This window comes from Sinohyriopsis cumingii, chromosome 10 (genome assembly GCF_028554795.1).
Source record: "Sinohyriopsis cumingii isolate HCF-2022 chromosome 10, ASM2855479v2, whole genome shotgun sequence".
Classification (NCBI taxonomy): Eukaryota; Metazoa; Mollusca; class Bivalvia; order Unionida; family Unionidae; genus Sinohyriopsis; species Sinohyriopsis cumingii.
In genome coordinates this window covers 71,005,667-71,030,527 of record NC_142970.1, presented here as the reverse complement: position 1 = coordinate 71,030,527, position 24,861 = coordinate 71,005,667, and positions in this window count along the sequence as shown.

The window sequence follows — 24,861 nt, the reverse complement described above, 5'->3', positions numbered from 1 at the left end:
ATATATGGAGAAAAAAACCCAAATATGAATTGAAAGATCTGTTCAAAACACTAATCGCTTCTTCATAAATTTCTACTGTATCCACTTATGACATTGGCAATGACGTCAGTTCCGATATAACGCCATGCATTTCTGACTAAATATCGCTACCTCATCAATCTTGCCAGTATATTCGTGGGATTCTTGGGTACGTCATAAATCAATTTTACAACTTGATACTCACTTTAATTTGCGCCTAACATCGTCAATTGCACAGGTTTAGGAAAATGTTTAAACTGTACTTGCCGTTATGCTGTTTAATTGAAATATAGTATCTAGTCATTTGATCGAAAATTTAAATTTGAAACTTGACCGTTAGCTTCAGAATTACTCTATCCGGAAGAATACAGAATTAGCTAAACTGGATTCCTGATCACATATTATTCCATGCTTGGATAATTTTTTTAATTTTATTTTTTTAAATTTTTTAAAATTTACTTAATAAGCGAGTATGCAATGCAGAATGATTTTTCCTTTGTTGGTTTTCAGGACACTTATTCGGATTTCTGTAATTACGATTGTATTTTATGCAGGGTCTTCAATAGCAACGGCCCGGTAAATAAGTCTGACGTCACACGGAGTTGTTTCTTGCCATCCCACGGTTGCCTGTGATCTAGCTTGGTTCTTCCAGAGTTTACTGAGGTACCACATTGAACTGAATCCCATTACTTTCTGGAAAAGTTGCCAAGGAGACGATAGTGGCGTTCTTTGAGCAACACTTAATTTCATGGACGAATCTGGTCCCAAAGTAAGCATTATTGTTGTTATTTTTGTTCTAGGGTTTAACGCCATTTTTTAGCACAAGATAGGCTATTCATGATGGCCAGTATAACTGATGGAGGAAGAACCCTGGAAAACCCAGGGAAGAACCACCGACCCACGAGAAGCTGCTGGCAGGCTTTCCCCACGTACCCACGCTAGCCGAGCCTTGGACTCGAACCCACGCAGACAGAGGTGAGATGTAAGTGATCCGGAACGGTGAACACTTTAGACCACTCGGCCACTCGGGGCCCCGAAACTAAGCATTACTACATAATAATATATAAATTATATTCTTACAGCATATTTTAGAGATGTGTCCAAGGCAGCTGACACAAGCAAATAAACATACTTAGCTATTTTAAATGACAGATGTTTCAATATTTTTAATGATTGGATGACGAAACTGAATCAGTAAGAAGCACGTCTGTCACAAATATAACTGCCATTTAATGAAAGGGCCTTTGTGCCTCTACTGTGCTTGTTCGTCGTACGTGACACGATTCCCGTACCCGTCGCACTTAGGAAGATTCATATGATGGAAGTACGAATATGATGCAAGCCAGAAATTATGCATACAGAATACTTTTCGTATAAATAAAACTTGTTATTTTTTTGTTTTTGTTTAAAAAGTGCACATCGTAAAACAATGGCGACCACTATAAGAGTGCAAAATTTCTTGCCTATAAAGTGTACAAGTATGATGCCTAGTGAATTTGAGTCTATAAAGCGTAAACGTCTGGGGCCAAGTGATCTTGAGTGTCAGTCTATCAAGGGTACACGTCTGAGACCGTGTAATCTTGAGCATCAATCTATAAAGCGTACATAGTTGAGGCCTTGTAATCTTAAATATTAATATATAAAGCGTACACACCTGAGGCCTTGTGATCTTGAATATTAATTTATAAAATCATACACGTTGGAGACCTTATGATCCTGAGTATCAATCTATAAAGCTTATACGTCGGAGGCCTTGTTATTTTGAGTATCAATCTATAAAGTGTACATGTTGGAGGCCTTGGGATCTTCAATATTAATCCATAAAAGCATACACGTTGGAGACCTAGTGATCTTGAATATTAATCTATAAACCGTACACGTTGGAGACCTAGTGATCTTGAATATTAATCTATACAAGCATGCACGTTGGAGACCTTCTGATCTTGAATATTAATCTATACAAGCGTACACGTTGGATACCTAGTGATCTTGAATATTAATCTATACAAACGTACACGTTGGAGACCTAGTGATCTTGAATATTTATCTATACAAGCGTACACGTTGGAGACCTTGTGATCTTGAATATTAATCTATACAAGCGTACATGTTGGATACCTAGTGATTTTGAATATTAATCTATACAAGCGTACAAGCTGGAGACCTTGTGATCTTGAATATTAATCTATACAAGCGTACACGCTGGAGACCTAGTGATTTTGAATATTAATCTATACAACCGTACACGTTGGAGACCTAGTGATCTTGAATATTAATCTATACAAGCGTACACGCTGGAGACCTTCTGATCTTAAATATTAATCTATACAAGCGTACATGTTGGAGACCAGGTGATTTTGAATATTAATCTATACAAGCGTACACGTTGGAGATCTAGTGATCTTGAATATAAATCTATACAAACGTACACGTTGGAGACCTAGTGATTTTGAATATTAATCTATACAAACGTACACGTTGGAGACCTAGTGATTTTGAATATTAATCTATACAAGCGTACAAGCTGGAGACCTTGTGATCTTGAATATTAATCTATACAAGCGTACACGCTGGAGACCTTGTGAATTTGAATATTAATCTATACAAGCGTTCACGTTGGAGACCTAGTGATCTTGAATATTAATCTATACAAGCGTACAAGCTGGAGACCTTGTGATCTTGAATATTAATTTATACAAGCGTACATGTTGGATACCTAGTGATTTTGAATATTAATCTATACAAGCGTACACACTGGAGACCATGTGATCTTGAATATTAATCTATACAAACGTACACATTGGAGACCTTGTGATTTTGAATATTAATCTATACAAGCGTACACGCTGGAGACCTTGTGATTTTGAATATTAATCTATACAAGCGTACACGTTGGAGACCTTGTGATCTTGAATATTAATCTATACAAGCGTACACGTTGGAGGCCTAGTGATCTTGAATATTAATCTATACAAGCGTACACGCTGGAGACCTTGTGATCTTGAATATTAATCTATACAAGCGTACACGTTGGAGACCTAGTGATTTTGAATATTAATCTATACAAGCGTACACGCTGGAGACCTTGTGATCTTGAATATTAATCTATACAAGCGTACACGCTGGAGACCTTGTGATTTTGAATATTAATCTATACAAGCGTACACGTTGGAGACCTAGTGATTTTGAATATTAATCTATACGAGCGTGTACGTTGGAGGCCTAGTGATCTTGAATATTAATCTATACAAGCGTACACGCTGGAGACCTTGTGATCTTGAATATTAATCTATACAAGCGTACACGTTGGAGACCTAGTGATTTTGAATATTAATCTATACAAGCGTACACGCTGGAGACCTTGTGATCTTGAATATTAATCTATACAACCGTACACGTTGGAGACCTAGTGATCTTGAATATTAATCTATACAAGCGTACACGCTGGAGACCTTCTGATCTTGAATATTAATCTATACAAGCGTACATGTTGGAGACCAGGTGATTTTGAATATTAATCTATACAAGCGTACACGTTGGAGATCTAGTGATCTTGAATATAAATCTACACAAACGTACACGCTGGAGACCTAGTGATTTTGAATATTAATCTATACAAACGTACACGTTGGAGACCTAGTGATTTTGAATATTAATCTATACAAACGTACACGTTGGAGACCTAGTGATTTTGAATGTTAATCTATACAAGCGTACAAGCTGCAGACCTTGTGATCTTGAATATTAATCTATACAAGCGTACACGCTGGAGACCTTGTGAATTTGAATATTAATCTATACAAGCGTTCACGTTGGAGACCTAGTGATCTTGAATATTAATCTATACAAGCGTACAAGCTGGAGACCTTGTGATCTTGAATATTAATTTATACAAGCGTACATGTTGGATACCTAGTGATTTTGAATATTAATCTATACAAGCGTACACACTGGAGACCTTGTGATCTTGAATATTAATCTATACAAACGTACACATTGGAGATCTTGTGATTTTGAATATTAATCTATACAAACATACACGTTGGAGACCTTGTGATCTTGAATATTAATCTATACAAGCGTACACGTTGGAGGCCTAGTGATCTTGAATATTAATCTATACAAGCGTACACGCTGGAGACCTTGTGATCTTGAATATTAATCTATACAAGCGTACACGTTGGAGACCTAGTGATTTTGAATATTAATCTATACAAGCGTACACGCTGGAGACCTTGTGATCTTGAATATTAATCTATACAAGCGTACACGCTGGAGACCTTGTGATTTTGAATATTAATCTATACAAGCGTACACGTTGGAGACCTAGTGATTTTGAATATTAATCTATACGAGCGTGCACGTTGGAGGCCTAGTGATCTTGAATATTAATCTATACAAGCGTACACGCTGGAGACCTTGTGATCTTGAATATTAATCTATACAAGCGTACACGTTGGAGACCTAGTGATTTTGAATATTAATCTATACAAGCGTACACGCTGGAGACCTTGTGATCTTGAATATTAATCTATACAACCGTACACGTTGGAGACCTAGTGATCTTGAATATTAATCTATAAAAGCATACACGTTGGAGACCTTGTTATCTTGAATATTAATCTATACAAGCGTACACGTTGGAGACCTAGTGATCTTGAATATTAATATATACAAGCGTACACGCTGGAGACCTTTTGATCTTGAATATTAATCTATACAAGCGTACACGTTGGAGACCTTGTGATCTTGAATATTAATCTATACAAGCGTACACATTGGAGACCTAGTGAATTTGAATATTAATCCATACAAGCGTATACGTTGGAGACCTAGTGATTTTGAATATTAATCTATAAAAGCATACACGTTGGAGACCTTGTTGTCTTGAATATTAATCTATACAACCGTACACGTTGGAGACCTAGTGATCTTGAATATTAATCTATAAAAGCATACACGTTGGAGACCTTGTTATCTTGAATATTAATCTATACAAGCGTACACGTTGGAGACCTAGTGATCTTGAATATTAATATATACAAGCGTACACGCTGGAGACCTTTTGATCTTGAATATTAATCTATACAAGCGTACACGTTGGAGACCTTGTGATCTTGAATATTAATCTATACAAGCGTACACATTGGAGACCTAGTGAATTTGAATATTAATCTATACAAGCGTACACGTTGGAGACCTAGTGATCTTGAATATTAATCTATACAAGCGTACACGTTGGAGACCTAGTGATCTTGAATATTGATCTATACAAGCGTACAAGCTGGAGACCAGGTGATCTTGAATATTAATCTATACAAGCGTACACGTTGGAGACCTAGTGATTTTGAATATTAATCTATACAAGCGTACACGCTGGAGACCTTGTGATCTTGAATATTAATCTATACAAGCGTACACGTTGGAGACCTAGTGATCTTGAATATTAATCTATACAAGCGTACACGTTGGAGACCTAGTGATCTTGAATATTAATCTATACAAGCGTACACGCTGGAGACCTTGTGATCTTGAATATTAATCTATACAAGCGTACACGTTGGAGACCTAGTGATTTTGAATATTAATCTATACAAGGGTACACGCTGGAGACCTTGTGATCTTGAATATTAATCTATACAAGCGTACACGTTGGAGACCTTGTGATTTTGAATATTAATCTATACAACCGTACACGTTGGAGACCTAGTGATCTTGAATATTAATCTATACAACCGTACACGTTGGAGACCTTGTGATCTTGAATATTAATCTATACAAGCGTACACGCTGGAGACCTTGTGATCTTGAATATTAATCTATACAAGCGTACACATTGGAGACCTAGTGATCTTGAATATTAATCTATACAAGCGTACAAGCTGGAAACCTAGTGATTTTGAATATTAATCTATACAAGCGTACACGTTGGAGATCTAGTGATCTTGAATATTAATATATACAAGCGTACACGCTGGAGACCTTTTGATCTTGAATATTAATTTATACAAGCGTACACGCTAGAGACCTTGTGATTTTGAATATTAATCTATACAAGCGTACACGCTGGAGACCTTGTGATCTTGAATATTAATCTATACAAGCGTACACGTTGGAGACCTAGTGATTTTGAATATTAATCTATGCAACCGTACACGTTGGAGACCTAGTGATCTTGAATATTAATCTATACAAGCGTACACGCTGGAGACCTTGTGATCTCGAATATTAATCTATACAAGCGTACACGTTGGAGACCTAGTGATTTTGAATATTAATCTATACAAGCGTACACGCTGGAGACCTTGTGATATTGAATATTAATCTATACAAGCGTACACGCTGGAGACCTTGTGATTTTGAATATTAATCTATACAACCGTACACGTTGGAGACCTAGTGATCTTGAATATTAATCTATACAAGCGTACACGTTGGAGACCTAGTGATCTTGAATATTATTCTATACAAGCGTACACACTGGAGACCTTGTGATCTTGAATATTAATCTATACAAGCGTACACGTTGGAGACCTACTGATTTTAAATATTAATCTATAAAGCGTACACGCTGGAGACCTAGTGATCTTGAACAATAATCATTCATTTTAAGGATTAGCTTGGTGTTTAAGGAGCAGGAACAGCTTGGTTGTTACGGTTCGGTCCATCAGCGAAGCAAATACAGCTTGGTTATTATGGCCTGTCCATCTGAGAAGAAGATACATATTGGCTATTAAGGTCAGGTCCATCCTTCAAACAGACACAGCTTGGTCATTAAGGCCTGTCCATCCGAGAAGAAGATACAGCTTTGTTATTAAGGCCTGGTTTATTCTTCAATCAGATACAGCTTGGTTATTAAGGCCTGGTCCATCCTACAAGCAGAGACACCTTGGTTATTAAGGCCTGGTCCATTCTACAAGCAGGTACAAATTGATTATTGCCTGTCCATCCAAAACACAGATACAGCTTGGTTATTGAGGCCTGTCCATCCTACCAGCAAATACAGCTTGGTTGTTAAAGCCTGGCGTTCCTGCATTGTGCACGGCTTGTTTCAATTTAATAATTCTGCCATACTAAGTGCGAATTCTAATATCAGTCAACGTCTGCCTAATACGAACACCATCAGCTGAGTCTTTTAGAGATGTCAGGAACGGATGGTCAGTATATTCTACATGTATTGTCCTAAAACAACACACAATCGCACATGTATCCAAAGCTTTTAGCCAAAAAAAAAAAAACAGTTTTCAGAATGACATTCTTCTGCGATGTTACGCTGAAATTTCATCCTTCTGTGATCAAACGTAGGCAATTGTGCTAAAATTACATCCTTCTGTGATTAAACGTAGGTAATTAAGCTAAATTGACATCATTCTGTGATCAAACGAAGGCAATTGTGCTAAAATTACATCATTCTGTGATCAAATTTAGGCAATTAAGTTAAACTTACATCATTCTGTGATCAAACGGAGTCAATTAAGCTAAAATGACATCATTCTGTGATCAAACGGAGGCAATTAAGCTAAAATTACATCATTCTGTGATCAAACGGAGACAAATAAACTAAAATGATATCAGTCTGTGATCAAATGGAGGCAATTAAGCTAAAATGACATCACTCTGTGATCAAACGGAGGCAATTAAGCTAAAATGACATCACTCTGTGATCAAACGGAGGCAATTAAGCTAAAATGACATCACTCTGTGATCAAACGGAGGCAATTAAGCTAAAATGACATCATTCTGTGGTCAAACGGAGGCAATTAAGCTAAAATGACATCATTCTGTGATCAAACGGAGGCAATTAAATTAAACTTACATCATTCAGTGATCAAACGGAGGCAATTAAGCTAAAATGACATCATTATGTGATCAAACGGAGGCAATTAAGCTAAAATGACATCAGTCTGTGATCAAACGGAGGCAATTAAGCTAAACTTACATCATTCAGTGATCAAACGGAGGCAGTTAAGCTAAAATGACATCACTCTGTGATCAAACGGAGGCAGTTAAGCTAAAATGACATCATTATGTGATGAAACGGAGGCAATTAAGCTAAAATTACATCAGTCTGTGATCAAACGGAGGCAATTAAGCTAAACTTACATCATTCTGTGATCAAACGGAGGCAATTAAGCTAAACTTACATCATTCTGTGATCAAACGGAGGCAATTAAGCTAAACTTACATCATTCAGTGATCAAACGGAGGCAGTTAAGCTAAAATGACATCATTCTGTGATCAAACGGAGGCAGTTAAGCTAAAATGACATCACTCTGTGATCAAACGGAGACAATTAAGCTAAAATGACATCACTCTGTGATCAAACGGAGGCAACTAAGCTAAAATGACATCATTCTGTGGTCAAACGGAGGCAATTAAGCTAAAATGAAATCATTCTGTGATCAAACGGAGGCAATTAAGTTAAACTTACATCATTCTGTGATCAAACGGAGGCAATTATGCTAAAATGACATCATTCTGTGATCAAACGGAGGCAATTAAGCTAAAATGACATCATTCTGTGATCAAACGGAGGCAATTAAGTTAAAATGACATCAGTCTGTGATCAAACGGAGGCAATTAAGCTAAACGTACATCATTCAGTGATCAAACGGAGGCAGTTAAGCTAAAATGACATCATTCTGTGATCAAACGGAGGCAGTTAAGCTAAAATGACATCATTATGTGATGAAACGGAGGCAATTAAGCTAAAATGACATCAGTCTGTGATCAAACGGAGGCAATTAAGCTAAACTTACATCAGTCTGTGATCAAACGGAGGCAATTAAGCTAAACTTACATCATTTTTTGATCAAACGGAGGCAATTAAGCTAAACTTACATCATTCTGTGATCAAACGGAGGCAGTTAAGCTAAAATGACATCATTCTGTGATCAAACGGAGGCAGTTAAGCTAAAATGACATCACTCTGTGATCAAACGGAGGCAATTAAGCTAAAATGACATCACTCTGATCAAACGGAGGCAATTAAGCTAAAATGACATCATTCTGTGGTCAAACGGAGGCAATTAAGCTAAAATGACATCAGTCTGTGATCAAACGGAGGCAATTAAGTTAAACTTACATCATTCAGTGATCAAACGGAGGCAATTAAGCTAAAATGACATCATTCTGTGATCAAACGGAGGCAATTAAGTTAAAATGACATCAGTCTGTGATCAAACGGAGGCAATTAAGCTAAACTTACATCATTCTGTGATCAAACGGAGGCAATTAAGCTAAACTTACATCATTCTGTGGTCAAACGGAGGCAATTAAGCTAAAATTACATCATTCTGTGATCAAACGGAGGCAATTACGCTAGAATTTAATATAAAAAATGTCATATTCTTGTGAGTTTTTATTCCTAAGCAAATCATTGACTATTTGATAGTAGACTATTTTCCTTGCACATGGCTGTAATAATTGTTTTCAGTGGCCACATATCTTCAATTTAATTTTACAGCGAACATTGTTGTATGGTACATTCAGTATCAAACGCATGATACGAACAATTGAAGCATCACAACGTATCATAAACCTAGCATAAACAGGATCCCACCCCAAAAATGAATGCTTTGCGAAATAAAAAAGCTATGATCACTGAATGTATTATCTAAAGGATAGGGATGAGGCGTGGAAGTTCGATATAATGGAAAAAGTTATAACCCGATCCAATTTGCTCACGTCGACGTATCGAATAGCATATGTCTAAACCAGTTGACTCAAAGTCAAACCACCCCGACGGCCGCACGAGCGCATTTTCGACGGCACAAGGGCCGCACCACCTTTGTTATCTCTCATGATACCTTGTAACGCAAATCATTTTGTGGGCCCCAGGATACAGCTTGGCGAGCCGCGTGTTTGAGACCCCAGGTCAAAACTAATACTTTATCACGTTGATAAATTGCTTTTATTAAAACTTAGCATGTATATAAACCACGCTAACCTGAACTAACTGACTCACCCAATTAATTACTCAATTATTGTTTACATAATTAGTTCGCTTAACCCTTACTTGAGTTTATTTACTATGAATAAGCACTGCCTGACCTAATCGTAATCTCATAACATTGATCAATAACTGATCCTTACGTTTACAAACGTTGAAAATGTACAATAGGCTGACTCCAACAACATGAAATACATTTTAAATCGCATATCTACAGATTTAAAAAAATAAAAATGATAGTAGCGAGAATTGTTTTTTACATGTTTCAGTTTAATGTTTCAACATCAGAAATGAAATTTAAAGTGTGTTCAGTTAAAGACACGCAGTTGATTGCATGTATTATTTAAACGGGTTATGTCTGTCTACACTGAAAGGATATGTCTCTGACAGCAATTAATAGATTAGTTGTTCGCAGTATATCAATATTCGCTGTATTTTTGAACAGGCTTTACCACACAATGTTCCAATAGTTTAAGAGGGTGCGCGTGTGTTCAGTTGATATAGATACGACTCTGAGGTCTTGAACTAAGTAACAGATAAGAATAAAAATCAACAAGATTTGTAAAATTTAACAAATAATTTATTTCACTAGAATACAAAGTGAAAAAATCAAAGATAACTTAGAGCATGGCGAATGAAATCCTAAATAGCCCTAAAAGTTCTATCACAAGCAAAAAGTATCGACTATTCCAAATGACTTCAAGTGGTGTTCCAAATTGTGCTGATGTGCCAATAGTCTGGAATAATTTGACGTGCTATCAGTATCATATAGATAAAATCCACAATGTCTTTGAAAGAAGTCACAGTAATTCCTAAATATTTACTTGATCCTAATCTTTATGAGCACCTTATAATTCCAATTAATAATTGCAATAAATAAATCCTCTCAAATAATAATTGAACATAACTAAATGACTCCATTAAGACTGATGTTTAATATAGGATTAGTTAATTTTATTATTCTCTACCTTATATAAAAACTCAGACATAATTTCAGAACCATGATGAGAGTCAAATATTTGTTATGGACCACGTGACATTACACAATAGCAATAACATGTATAATGAAAGCAAATGATGACAGAGGAACAGATTGATTTTAGACATAAAGATGCATACACATCAAACATACATCATCGCCATATTACATACATACATACATACATACACTACAACATGATTTAAGACGTACATTATGAGAATATACACGCCGACATGTATATTATATAGTGTGCTGAGAAATGGAGTTCAACAACAGCTGCGACTTGATAACAAACACAGAATACATACAAAGCATAACTACATAATAGTGCTATAACCGGAAACATCCGTGACACATTGGTTTTTAATTTATAAAACCTAATGTTCACGCATCCAAATTTGCGTAAGAAAATAAAAGAATGATACAAGCAGTAGCAAATCCAAAAGCGTAGGGGTGGGGGTAGGGAAGCATAAACAAACAGACAAAGAAACGTTCTAGTTGTTTGGTGCTCATGCTTTAAGCATGGGTTTAGTGTGCGGGGGCGTGGGGTCATGTAACGCCTCTGAAACTAGAACAGTAGAATGCGTACGTTAAGCAGGGTACTTGTTCGACCAGTTCAGTGCACGCTCGTGTTGTTCCGTTTGCTTTTTGTTGTTGTTGTTTTTGTTTGTCTGGTTTTGTAGGTCTTTTTTGTTGCTCAAATGTAAGATTGTCCATTTATATAACAGTTTTGTGATTAAATTTAAATTTCTTTTTGTTGCGCCAGACTTTGCCCGGTGGATACCAGCTTGACTCCAACGTCGGCCCAACGTGACTAAATTACTTTGTCCCAACGTCATTTTAGATGTTGGCCTTCTGTTGGCTCAACGTATTGGGATAAAGATGGCGTGACGAATCGTCATATAATTGTGAACTGGTGCATACGATGGTTTTACAATGCTCAGCGTTGGTTCAAGGACTAATGATTGAAACGATGATGGGCCAACGTCATTTAGCCACGGAGGGCCAACGTTTGAGACAGCATTGGTAAAACGTCGGCCTAACATTGGGTTGCTATCTGGAATGGGCTCGTAGTTGTAATTTTTCTAACATAGGTGTATTCTTCCTAATACAAAAATGTCATGCTAAAGTAAATAGTTCAGTGTGGATGAATACTAAAGTGAATGAACGCAGAATTTCCATTTAATGTTAGATACACACAAATGCGTTTTATTGCATTCATTTGTCTTCAAGCTACCGCACACATTTCACTTATGGTTGCATCAAACTTCATGAGAAACTCTATGTCATCTCACTGCAACCCGACAGTGTCGTGACAGTCGATCTGAGTGACCCGAATAAGAAAACCCTTCTACAGTTTTTCAGCCAAAGTTAATGGTCTGTCACATATCTGAGTTTGGTTTCATTCCACTGGAAACGTTCAAAAGTTGTTGAAAACAGCAGGGAATGAAAGCTACTTTGTGTTTGTTAAACGTATATTGCCCCCTTGCTGTTAAACATGTCTATAGTTACAATAACATATTGCAAGCAATCTAACGTATTCCCTCAAACCAAACAAACCTTAATCCAAAAGGATATAAACCAAATGCAAGTTTCAAAACGTGTTTTTATAGCATGTATCTTACAGAAATGCATAACAGCATGCGAGCTGTGCTAAATTGGCTGCCTCAAGTGGTTGGTGCATAACTGTACGGAACAAAATTTTCTTCCGAGTTTCAAAGTTACTAAATAGGTAATGAGTTGATTTGTTCTACATGAAAAATCGACCATGAAGCTCTTTACGCCTAGTTTTCTTATTCGAATTATTGTTTTACAAGCTTATACAGATTAAATATTATTTTGTATCAGGCCAATTTCATTTTATTTTATCAGTTTTTGTGCAAGGGCCTTATTTTCTCACTAGCATACCGATAAAAGATATTTATTTGTACTTCAGTGACGTGGAAACAATGACAAGCGCCTTATTTTCTCACTGGTATACCGATAAAAGATACGTATTTGTACTTCAATGACGTGGGAACAATGGCAAGGTGTCACGGAATTGTGTATGAGCTATATCAATATGTATATGTGATCAAAAATGTACTGTGGTTTCGTTGCCGCGTACAGTGTCACCCGAGGGTGGTATAATTTTTCGGCTCTAGTTATTTCGAAATACTGAACGAAACTCAACCCATACTGCATGTGCAAATTGCCTGCAGCGAAAACCTAAGTACCTAGCTGCGCATATATGTTACAACTAGTATACATATAGAGCAAATTCTTAATAATCGAATTACATTACGACGAGTCTTGTCAGGAAGCTCACCTCTTTACGAAATACAATATTAGGTCGTCCAAAGGAACGAGGTCAGAGACTGAGTTTTCCCGTGCGATAAAAAAGGAGAGGTAAAACATTACTATCTGCTGTCACGCAAGCAACACTAGGTCATACACAACAGTACACCAATATTATTTTAGCCATTACCGTGGTTTTAAATTAAGCTATTTCTTAATAAAGCCCTTTTAAGAGCTATTAACCCCCAAGAAAATGGCCACTAATATAAACATGCATGTAAGCGGCGAGGCATTCCTCAAGCAATTTTTTAAGACAGAGGAAGAAGAAATTGAACAAGGACGCCTTTTTAAGGCATGCCGTGACCCTTGGGCACAAGCAATCGATTACTCCGAGGTAAACAGCACTGAACGACCTACCACATTGGAGATCATAGCAGCCCTAGCTGCTAGAGGGATTAACTCTGAAAACATGGATACACTGTCTAACATTGGGAGGGGAATTTTCATCCTATATCCCAATAAGAAAGAGCTTCTATTGCCCAAAGGCAATATAATCATGTGCGAGAGGGTGGTCAAAGTGACCCCACCACCACCAATCACAAAATTAATACAAAGAAAGTTTACCGACATCTACGTGTCAAGATTTCCAAAAGAAGTCCCTCTGGAAGTATTCAGTGAAGGATTTGAAAAAAGAACTGGAATACTTGTCTACAATACAAAATACGATACATATAAGGCAATCCCAGGGCTCTGCACCGGGAAATTTATTGTAAGAGTAAACTGTCAGGATGCTGCACACATCCCAGAATTTTTCAAAATCTATGGACTACCGGTCCAAACCTGGTTCTACGATTGCCACATGGTACGCCCTTGTGGCAACTGTGGCAAAAAGGGTCATGATAAATGGCGCTGCACTTACAACAAAAGCAAACAACAGAATACCAGGATGAGCTAGAAATTATTGACTTAGAAAATGAATGTGATGACAACTCAGTAACACAACAGAACACAACTTATGCACAGGTGGCAAGTGCAAACCCACCAACAACCAAACAGAACTCACCAAACACAACATAACAAGAAGAACAAGAATTAGATACAGAACCAGAAGACGAAATGTTGGTTGAGGCAGAAAATGACGAAACACCAACTATCACACCACAAAATCATAACACCAGAAAACAGTGACATGGAGACTAACACAGCACCAACTACACCAGCAACACCATCAACCTCAAGACGCAGAACAAACAAACGAAAAGCAAAATCATCTAAACAAGAACACAAAAAGAAACTCACAAAAGAAGCAGAAAAAAACGACACTTCAGACAACACCAACACCAACAGAAGCAACAGAGACACCAATAACACAAGGAACAAAGAAAACAATAACATTGTTAAAGGAAATGACAACCAACAGCACTTATCCTCCCCATCTATGAACAACAAACAGCACCCGAAACATCATCACAAGCATCAGCTACACCACCAAACGATCACAACTACACAGCACCAAACTATGAAACTCCACCAACAAGCCCCAGGAAACAAAAAGTGCCTGAGGGACCCAAAAAAGACCAACCAAAACAAAACAAACAAAACACAGCAAAAAACACCACCACCACCACCACCAGAACAACAGAAGAAAGTAACATAATGAAATGACCATATAGTCACACATTTATAAATCAAAACTAATATAAACAATAGAAAACAAAAAACCTCGCCATATCATGGATAAAAAATGAATAAAAATACTCTCATGCAATGTTAACGGTCTAAATCCAAACAAAACAAACAAATTAATAAACTTAGCAAGAAACTACGACGTTATATGTCTACAAGAAATTCACAATATAAAAAAACTATTGATTACATTGAAGTAAACAGAGAACCAACTATATAGAAAGAATAAACAGTCTAGCGACCCATCCAGACTATTATTGGCAAGGCCTATACATTTACTGGTTTGGTTTCTTAATTCCACACAGAAAGGATATTTACAATAACAACAAACTAATCAAAATAATCAAACCACCAGCAACTCTCTATATAATAACCAAAAAACTAAAAATATACAAAAATAATAACGATCTATGGAACCCCACCAATTAAAAAAAAGAATATATGAAATAATTCGAGATTTAAGATTGCCAAAAAAAACAAAGTAGAAATAGAAAACCCCTTTTGAGCTGGGATGAAATTTGAAGCAAATGGACACAAATCAAGGATTTAAAGAAAAATTCTAATCTTTAATCCAACCTCCACGATGCGTGGTGGACAGGCGAAAAAGCCTTCGAGAAAAAAGAAAAATACCTAAATGCTCTTTATGTATAAAAAAATGTATGATAATAAAAAACACAATTTTTTCCTGTAAAAAGTTAAAATAAAAAAAAGAGAAGTAACAAATGAAATCTCCAAAAAGATAGGACACTTCAAAGAAGAAAACTTACTATACACAGATATGATTGCAGAAAAAATCTTTATAATAAAACAAACTTTATTTTAGATGCAATTGATCTAAGGAGACAACAAATATGAATAAATGACACCTAAAACCCGTTTTGGAATAGGCAACTATATGATGAGCTAGCTAAACAGCTCCTAACAAACATGTTTTCAATCACGTCCGCCTGATTGAAGATTTCAATCCCTTTTGTGAATAACATATTACATGCTAGCTAAAAATCAACAAACTAAGACATACACCTTGGAAGAGCTTTAAAATAAGATAGCCTGAAGGGAACCAAAAAAATATGTGTTATATTTATAACAAAATATACAATTTGACTGCCCTCTCGCCAAAACAATCACGGTTTTGGATCTAATAAAGAAATGAAAAAATAACAAAAATACAGGAAGTACTGGGTTTTATGCTCTTTAGGCGCTCAAAAGAGGAAAACCCAGACCCCCCCCCTCCCGTATCTAATAAAACAAATAAGACAAAACACTACATTACAAAAGACATTCTTATATAATGTACAGGTACCAAGGTACTGTGCAAACACTAAACCAACCAACAATTAAAGGTATATATATATATATATGTAGGGGCCCCGAGTGGCCAAGTGGTCTAAAGCGCTCACCGTTCCGGATCACTGCCATCTCACCTCTGTCTGCGTGGGTTCGAATCCAAGGCTCGGCTAGCGTGGGTACGTGGGAAAGCCTGCCAGTAGCTTCTCGTGGGTCGGTGGTTCTTCCCTGAGTTTTCCAGGGTTCTTCCTCCACCATTTATACTGGCCGCCATGTATAGCCTATCTTGTGCTGAAAAATGGCGTTAAACCCAACAACAACAACAACAACATATATATATGTATGTGGCACATGAAATATATTGCAAAATTAGGGACCCATTATTGAACGTTCAAGAGGGGAAGGAGATGTGGACCTGGGAGTTTATTTTGAAATAGAGAAATCACACATACATGTGTGTGTGCGTGTGTGTGTGTGTGTGTGTGTGTGTGTGTGTGTGTGTGTGTGACAGTATATGATACTGTAACACCCCGTGTGTTATATATCGAAAAGACCAGAGTTCAAGACTTAAAAGTGCTTTTTATAAATAATAAAGGTGAGATATAACATGCTTTTCAATCTCGCATAGTGACATTACATGAACACATTGTCTGTCACAACACTAAATTTCTGATAATATAGAGCAGGCTTGTTTGTCTAAATGCCACAAGAAAATGTTACAATACACCATGTTATGGTGAAACTAATTATATTAATTATTAATTAAATTTATTAGATTGGCTGTAAGACATTCTGACATAGTAGGGTGATCTCAGTGATTTTTAACAAATAGTACTAGTGTACTTAAGCAGTGTGTAGGGAGATAGCAGCGGCTTTATCAAGAATTATCTAATAATTAGAAAGCATTTAAATTGTAACAAGATAACCAGGTCGGATTTTGGATTTATAACGGAACACTTTTGATGGTGAAACAAATACAATGTTTAATGACGAATGACTTGAATGAGCAATTAATTATGATTAATATGTGCGTGTATATGATACAAATACTGGATCAATTAACATAAAACGCACAGACTTAATAATGAAAATACAATCAAATGACCTTACACAGTACAAGGACAAGGGGTGAATGATTCACAGTGATTTCACAACGAAACAATTGATGTGTTTTACTCAGATAGTAAACAAATGTAGTATTTTACTCATATAGTATAAAGTATTTACTCAAATAGTGAAAGTATGTAAACAAAATGGCAGATATACAAAGTATCTTTACAGTCCCCAAAATACTCTGGGTTTTACAAACCCCACAAATTAGCGCAAGGCTAAAAGATTACATGTATGGAGTTATACACTCCGTCATCAGCACACTCAGCTACCAGTCACAATGGCCAATTAAGTCAGTAGTATTCCAGGTTGGTCAATCAAGCAATCAGCGCCCACCAACCTCGGTCAACAACACCCGATCACCTGCTACTTGACCAGCAAGACCGTTTATTCAGCTCTACGGTTGCTGCTATGTTTCAGCTTCACCGCTGTTATGGTCGACTTCTACGGTTAGCTCTGCAGCTGGCACCACGTCGACTCCGACCACTCTGATAACTCATGTCGCTCCGGTCACTCGGGCCAGTCCGACCACTCCGATCATTCTGGTCATTCTGTGATCATTCAGGTCAGCTGAAAATACATCTAACACCGTGTACTAAGCATGACACGGGCATATACGATAAAATGTAATCACGTTATATACCGTAGGTTATACAGATTACATTATCGGCACAATTACAAAACAAACAGGTTCAGAAGTAAACCTAACCGTTCCCGACAAGAATCCACAGTACTAAACGTTTCTTAAAAATGCAGCTTTATATTGTTAATATAAACCCCTTGCTAAGTCACAAACTAGAATAGAAAATATTTGTATTACACTACGTAAACCGAAGCTACATAGCAAACATACAAAAATAAACGTGGTAGTACAATATTTTTAACTTATACACAAGAAATTAATGTTTAACATACCTCTACAGCTGAAGATGTGCAAGTCCTTAAAGTAGACCACTCACTGACAAGACGTTCCGTAAAGTGAAGATTTAATCTTACGGTGAGGCATTTATACTCAGACGAAGTCGTAATACATTGTCTGTGCGCTGGAAGCATTCGGTTTTTCCCACTGAAAGCACTTCGCACATGCGGCATAGAATAAACCAAACTCACTATTTCTAAATATTGTACAATATACATAAATCACCCTCGGATATCGTTGTACACAAAAGACGAAAGACGAGCACACGTATTTAATGAATAAAAGATACAATTCCGTGACATAAATTCAGTTGCAATCATGTAATAAATATATTTAAAATTTCTCATAATTTGATTCAGTTTTTGAATTTTAAGTGCCAAAGTTAATATCGGTTATGTAAAAATATATAATTTATGGTTTTAAAATACATGGCCGAAATTCTTTTCTACTTAGATGTTCATACATTGACAGCTATCTGCCAGTGTACGGTCTGCACTCGTATTTATAGACTCCTATTCACGTCACATGACCTTAGTTAGCCAATCAGTGTTTGTCCTTCTCAGGGTTATTCATGGCGGTAACCGAGTCAACTGGTCAAACTGCATGGAAAAATCCCTCTGCACACAAAATTTAGACAGAATTAAGTTGTCCTTTCAATGTCCGTGGTGTGCGTTTTTACTTTTAATCTTATTTATATATTCGTACATATGCTTCAGTAGAAATGAACTAGGCGGACAGATGAATTTCGATGCGAATCGAGCGAGACTACAACGTAATGCTCATGCAATGATTCGTAATACGGTTAGAAATAGTCCTTATTAAATGCATACTATTTCGCACATTAAAGTAAAATAACAAGTTCTACATAACCAAGAACTTACAATAATGAACAGTAACATTAGTTCTAACTTGTTGTTCAACAAAAGTCTGACAAGAGAAATGTGATTCTTCGGCTGGGAACATTGATTCCATCACTATCATGCATTTCCCCTGTTTCGGCAAAAAACTTCACCGGATGGTTGAAGTCACTAATTTATGGACTAACATCATGTTTCTGGCTTTGATATTCCAAAATCATGGAAGGTAATATAATTCATTTCCTAAACTATTCATGTGAAATTCCAGCAAGACACACGCATGTTCCAACATGGAAATGAATCTGTCGCAATAACAGTTAAAATGCGAACTTTTTTCTACTTAATGTTGGTGTCGCATGGCTTGTAGAACTTTTGATGTTTTTAGATAAATTCCTTGACGAATTCATTAATGCTCATGGCCACAGCGTGACATTACGAAGACCAGAGCAAGGTTTGATAGTCACATTTAGTATGAAACTTAGAGTACACATTTACAGGAGATGCCGATGGCGATCTAAATAATGGTGAGTAGGTGACATACGTTCAGGAACAGAAGTAATTCACACGTGGTACATGTTTTCAGTGACAGATAAAAATGACATGATCGAATATGCCAAAGTCTCTTTGGTCAAACATCATTTCACATCTCAGCTTTTAACATCATATAATCTTCACACATGAATACGACAATGTTTGTGCATGGAAAATATTGTGAACTGCCTCATGTTTTTTTCTGACTTCGTTTCACGTTTTTACATTGTCATTATTAGTATTATTTTTGGGAAAAGAATGCAGTTCTTAACAGTGCCAAGTATTTTTTTGTTGAGTTAGTTATTACAATACGTAAGAGACTTTGCAAAATTAGGGACCCACTATTGAACTTTCAAGAGGTGTGGCAAAAAAAAAATGCAGGCGTGGGGGATTTTTTTTTCAAATAGAGAAATCGGAATGTGCATATCTTGCTATTCGTAAAGTATCAACTCTAATTTCCTAGATTTTAAATACAAACTTAAATGAAAATTAATGAGGTCAAGAAACTCGGGGAAATAAATATAATAAAAAGCCGCAATACTTTCTCCAAAACCAGCGTTATTTGATACTTATATCTAATGAGCAATAATATAAGGCATAATGTAAGCTTCCTGCTACGAATCTATGATCTTAAAATAAGTAAACGGAAAATAGTGAAAACTAATAAGTTTTGTAAAATACAACGAATAATTTATCTGAGAACTATACTAAGTAAAAATTTGAAAAGAACTTACAGTATAGTGAAATGAATCCCAAATAATCCTGAAAGTTCTGTCATAAGTACAAAAGTATAGAGTATTCAAAATGAATTCTAGTGACATTCGGAATAAATTCCCAAAGTTTCAATGTGCTGAGGTACCAATAACCTGCAATTGTGTTGCTGTGCTAACTGTCTTGATGTATCACAGTGATAAAATCCAAAATGTCTCTAAATGAATTCACAAGAATTCCAAAACAGTGTATTACTCCGAAATTATTAAAGAGCATTTATAATTCCAAGCAATAATTTAAATAAGTAAATCCTCACAAAATAAATCAGAACACAGCTAAAAAAAATCAGATTCAAACTAGTCAGATGTTAAGATAGGAATAAAGAATCTCTGTTGATTTATCCCTTATTTAATAAAACAAGACACAATAATAGAACCAGATGAGCGCCTACCTGATTCATGTCATTTTTATAAACAACATATTACATAGCTAGAGCTTATCAATGAATTTAGATTATATTATTATTATTATTATTATTATTATTATTATTATTATTATTATTATTATTTGGATGTAAATATGTGTATGTAGCCATTTTTACCGTGGAAGTTTCTAGAATGGATCTTGTTTATTTTTTTTATGTGAAAATGACCCTCATCCAGGTTCTGCTATTGTGTCTTATTTTATTAAATAATGGAGAAATCAAAAGGGATTCGTTATTCCTATCCTGTTTGTCTGTCTGTCTGTATGTATGTATGTATGTATGTATGTATGTATGTATGTATGCATGCATGCGGAGATACATACTTGGATAAATGAATATATAAATGATCAGACAATAGTAAAATTAGTTTGTTCAAAATAGTTTATTATGAAACATAAATGCAGAACATTTATCTTTACATCTCATGTTCAGCTACATTAGATCAAATTCACTATGAACATAATATAATACATACAAAATTTCGTGCGTTGTTAAGAAATATTTGCAATGAGCTAGCTATGTAAAATATACCTATCATGAAAGTCAGTCTTGATGATTTGATGCATGCAGCTTTGTTATCATAATTTTGCTTATTACCATACCAAGCAACAAGGACAAACTGGACTTTTACGTGTGATCTACTTGATGAAAACCCTTATTGTTTTAAATGTTAACATTATTTTGTCCAATGTGTAATTCGCCAAACTTCAGTAAGGAAAATATGTGATATGTTCTTGTATTATTTTAACACGCCATGGTATGGTTCAGCTTTAGGCGTCTTTATTGTAACGTGACTGATGTCAAGGAAATTAAACTTTCTAAAGATACGGGATATCAAGAGAGAGAAGTAAGGAATCATTATTGCAGATAACTTAATAACTTTCGAAATGTCACCAATGTTGAAACACTTGCCGAAGTTTTGTGTAATTTCATGGGACTGTCTTTGCCGATTCACTTATTTTCTTTAGCAAAGAGTGAAAATAGTATAAAACTGCAGCAACCGTATAAGAAATATGTAGTTAAATAAAACGGGAATAACACGCACTAGTTGTCATATTAGATATGGGTAGAAGAGAAACAGAAATGGGAATAACATGCAGTAGTTGTCATATTACATGTGGGTGGAAGAGACATGGAAAGAAATAACCATGTTACTAATATAACGACGTGTCCACTTGCTCTTTTCTATGGAATGCTAAACCTATTGTATAAGCTGACAAATTATGACTCGACTTTTATACTTCATGAAATAATAAGAGACATTCACACATGCATGTGTCTTGTACTGAATCTCGGGTATAACTCTGTTTGAAAGATTTGTATATAAAGGGTCTTGGAAAGCAATATGACATTCATCTTCTGTTGTCATGGATATCGATCATGATTCTCTGAATATTTAGGACAATGAAAACACGAAAGTAATTTTCCACACTCTCCTCCTCTGTGTGTGTGTATTTTGATTTTTAACGAAGCTTAAACAATTTTTCAGTCATATCGCTACGATGTCTGCAGTGTGACAGTTTATAGTGATGCCTAGCACTGGGGCATCATGTCGCAGACATGTAGCATGATGTCACACGCAGTCACATTATCCTGACATAAGTCCGACCAGTCCTAACACTAACCTCTTAATACTGAGCATCAAGCGAGTTATATGTGAGTACCATGTTTGTAAGTCTTTGGCATGACTCTACCGGGTTCGAACCCACGACCTCCCGCATCCGAGGCGGACGCTCTAACTACTAGGCCAACTGAGCTGTCCTCCTCGTGGCAATAGGTGGTATGCTCGTCTAAAAAAATCATAAATTTAGTATAAAAACCTATTATGTAACCTCTTGAATTATAAATCAATATTCATACTCCCAAGTGTCAGCGACACGACTAATACGAGTGTGATCAATACAGCTAAAATTAGAAAGCTATGTTGCATGAAAAATTCCTAATTTCTTTTAACCACCAAAATGAGAGAGGAAAAAATGTTAAAAACTTCGACTAGAACTGCATTCGTACTGTAAGTACTAATTGTGACCTGGTTCCATATCAAGGTCACAACCAGTCTGCGACTAGAAGGATAAGATTTACCTCCACGTGAACATTTGTCCCTGCAGTAACTGCGGCAGGCGGCCATCACAAGGGAAAGCAGGAAACCAACCACAATGTAAACAATAGGCAATATATTGCTGTCAGATAAAAGAGATTCATGAAATCATATTTATTATCAACCCTTTATTACGCAAAGTGATAATTACAGATCGTACGTTATAGTCAAATCTGTTAATTCTGTCAAGTCAGAATCACTGATTCTACGTGAAAGCACAGTCTATTAATTGTGTAAAGCAGAATCATTGATTCTACGTGAGAGTCAAGTCTGTGAATCATGTCAAGTCAGAATCATCGATTCTACGTGAAAGTCAAGTCTATTAATTAGGTAAAATTAGAATCACTGATTGTATGTGACACTCTAGTCTGGTAATTAGGAGACATCATAGCTGAATGTACGTGAAAGTCTCGTCTATAGAGTCGGAATCACTTATTTTGTGCGAAAGTCTAACTTAATAATTAGATGCAGTCAAAATCATTTATTCTGCTTCAAAGTTTAACCTAGGAATTAGATCAGAATCACATTAAGTTATACTCCAGTACTTTGGCCAGATACATGAAAAGCTAGTCTAGTAATTCCGTCAAGTCAAAACATGTGATTGTATGTGAAAGTCTAGTCTCGAAATTAGGTCATGTCATAACTGATTATATGTGAAGGTCTCTTCTACTAATTAGGTAAAGTCAGAATCATTGATTCCGCATTACGAACTAATGTAGTGATTAGGTAAAGTTAGAATCAATGGTTCCGCATTACGAACTACTGTAGTGATTAGGTAAAGTTAGAATCAATGGTTGATTAAGTACAAGGCACTTATTGCACGTAAAAATCTAGTCTAGTACTTTGATTAAGTGCAAGGCACTTATTGCACGTGAAAATCCAGTCTAGTACTTTGATTCAGTACAAGGCACTCATTGCACGTGAAAATCTAGCCTAGTACTTTGATTAAGTACAAGGCACTCATTGCACGTGAAAATCTAGTCTAGTACTTCGATTAAGTACAAGGCACTCATTGCACTTGAAAATCTAGTCTAGTACTTTGATTAAGTACAAGGCACACATTGCACGTGAAAATCTAGTCTAGTACTTTGATTAAGTACAAGGCACACATTGCACGTGAAAATCTAGTCTAGTACTTTGATTAAGTACAAGGCACTCATTGCACGTGAAAATCTAGTCTAGTACTTTGATTCAGTACAAGGCACTCATTGCACGTGAAAATCTAGTCTAGTACTTTGATTCAGTACAAGGCACTCATTGCACGTGAAAATCTAGTCTAGTACTTTGATTAAGTACAAGGCACACATTGCACGTGAAAATCTAGTCTAGTACTTTGATTAAGTACAAGGCACTTATTGCACGTGAAAATCTAGTCTAGTACTTTGATTAAGTACAAGGCACACATTGCACGTGAAAATCTAGTCTAGTACTTTAATTAAGTACAAGGCACTCATTGCACGTGAAAATCTTTTCTAGTACTTTGATTAAGTACAAGGCACTCATTGCACGTGAAAATCTATTCTAATACTTTGATTAAGTACAAGGCACTCATTGCACGTGAAAATCTAATGCAGTAATTAGGTTAAGTCAGATTCTCTGATTGCAACCGAAAATCTGGACTAATTAGTAATTTGGTACTTTGTTCAAGGCGGAATCACTAATTGTTGATGAAAATATAGTCGAAGAGTTAGGTCAAGTCAGATTCGTCTATTGTACGTGATAGCCTGTCTGGTCGAGTAATTAGGACAAAAAATAATCACTGCCTAAACGTGAAACTCTAGTCTTGTAAATAGGCCAAATCAGAGTCACTTAATCATACGTGAAAATCTAGTCAACGAAATAGTCAAATCACAATAACTGTTTGTAAATCCATGCCTAATATAGCAATGTTCAGAATTACTGATTGTTCGTAAAAGTCAAGTCTACTAATTAAATCAAGTCTTATTCAC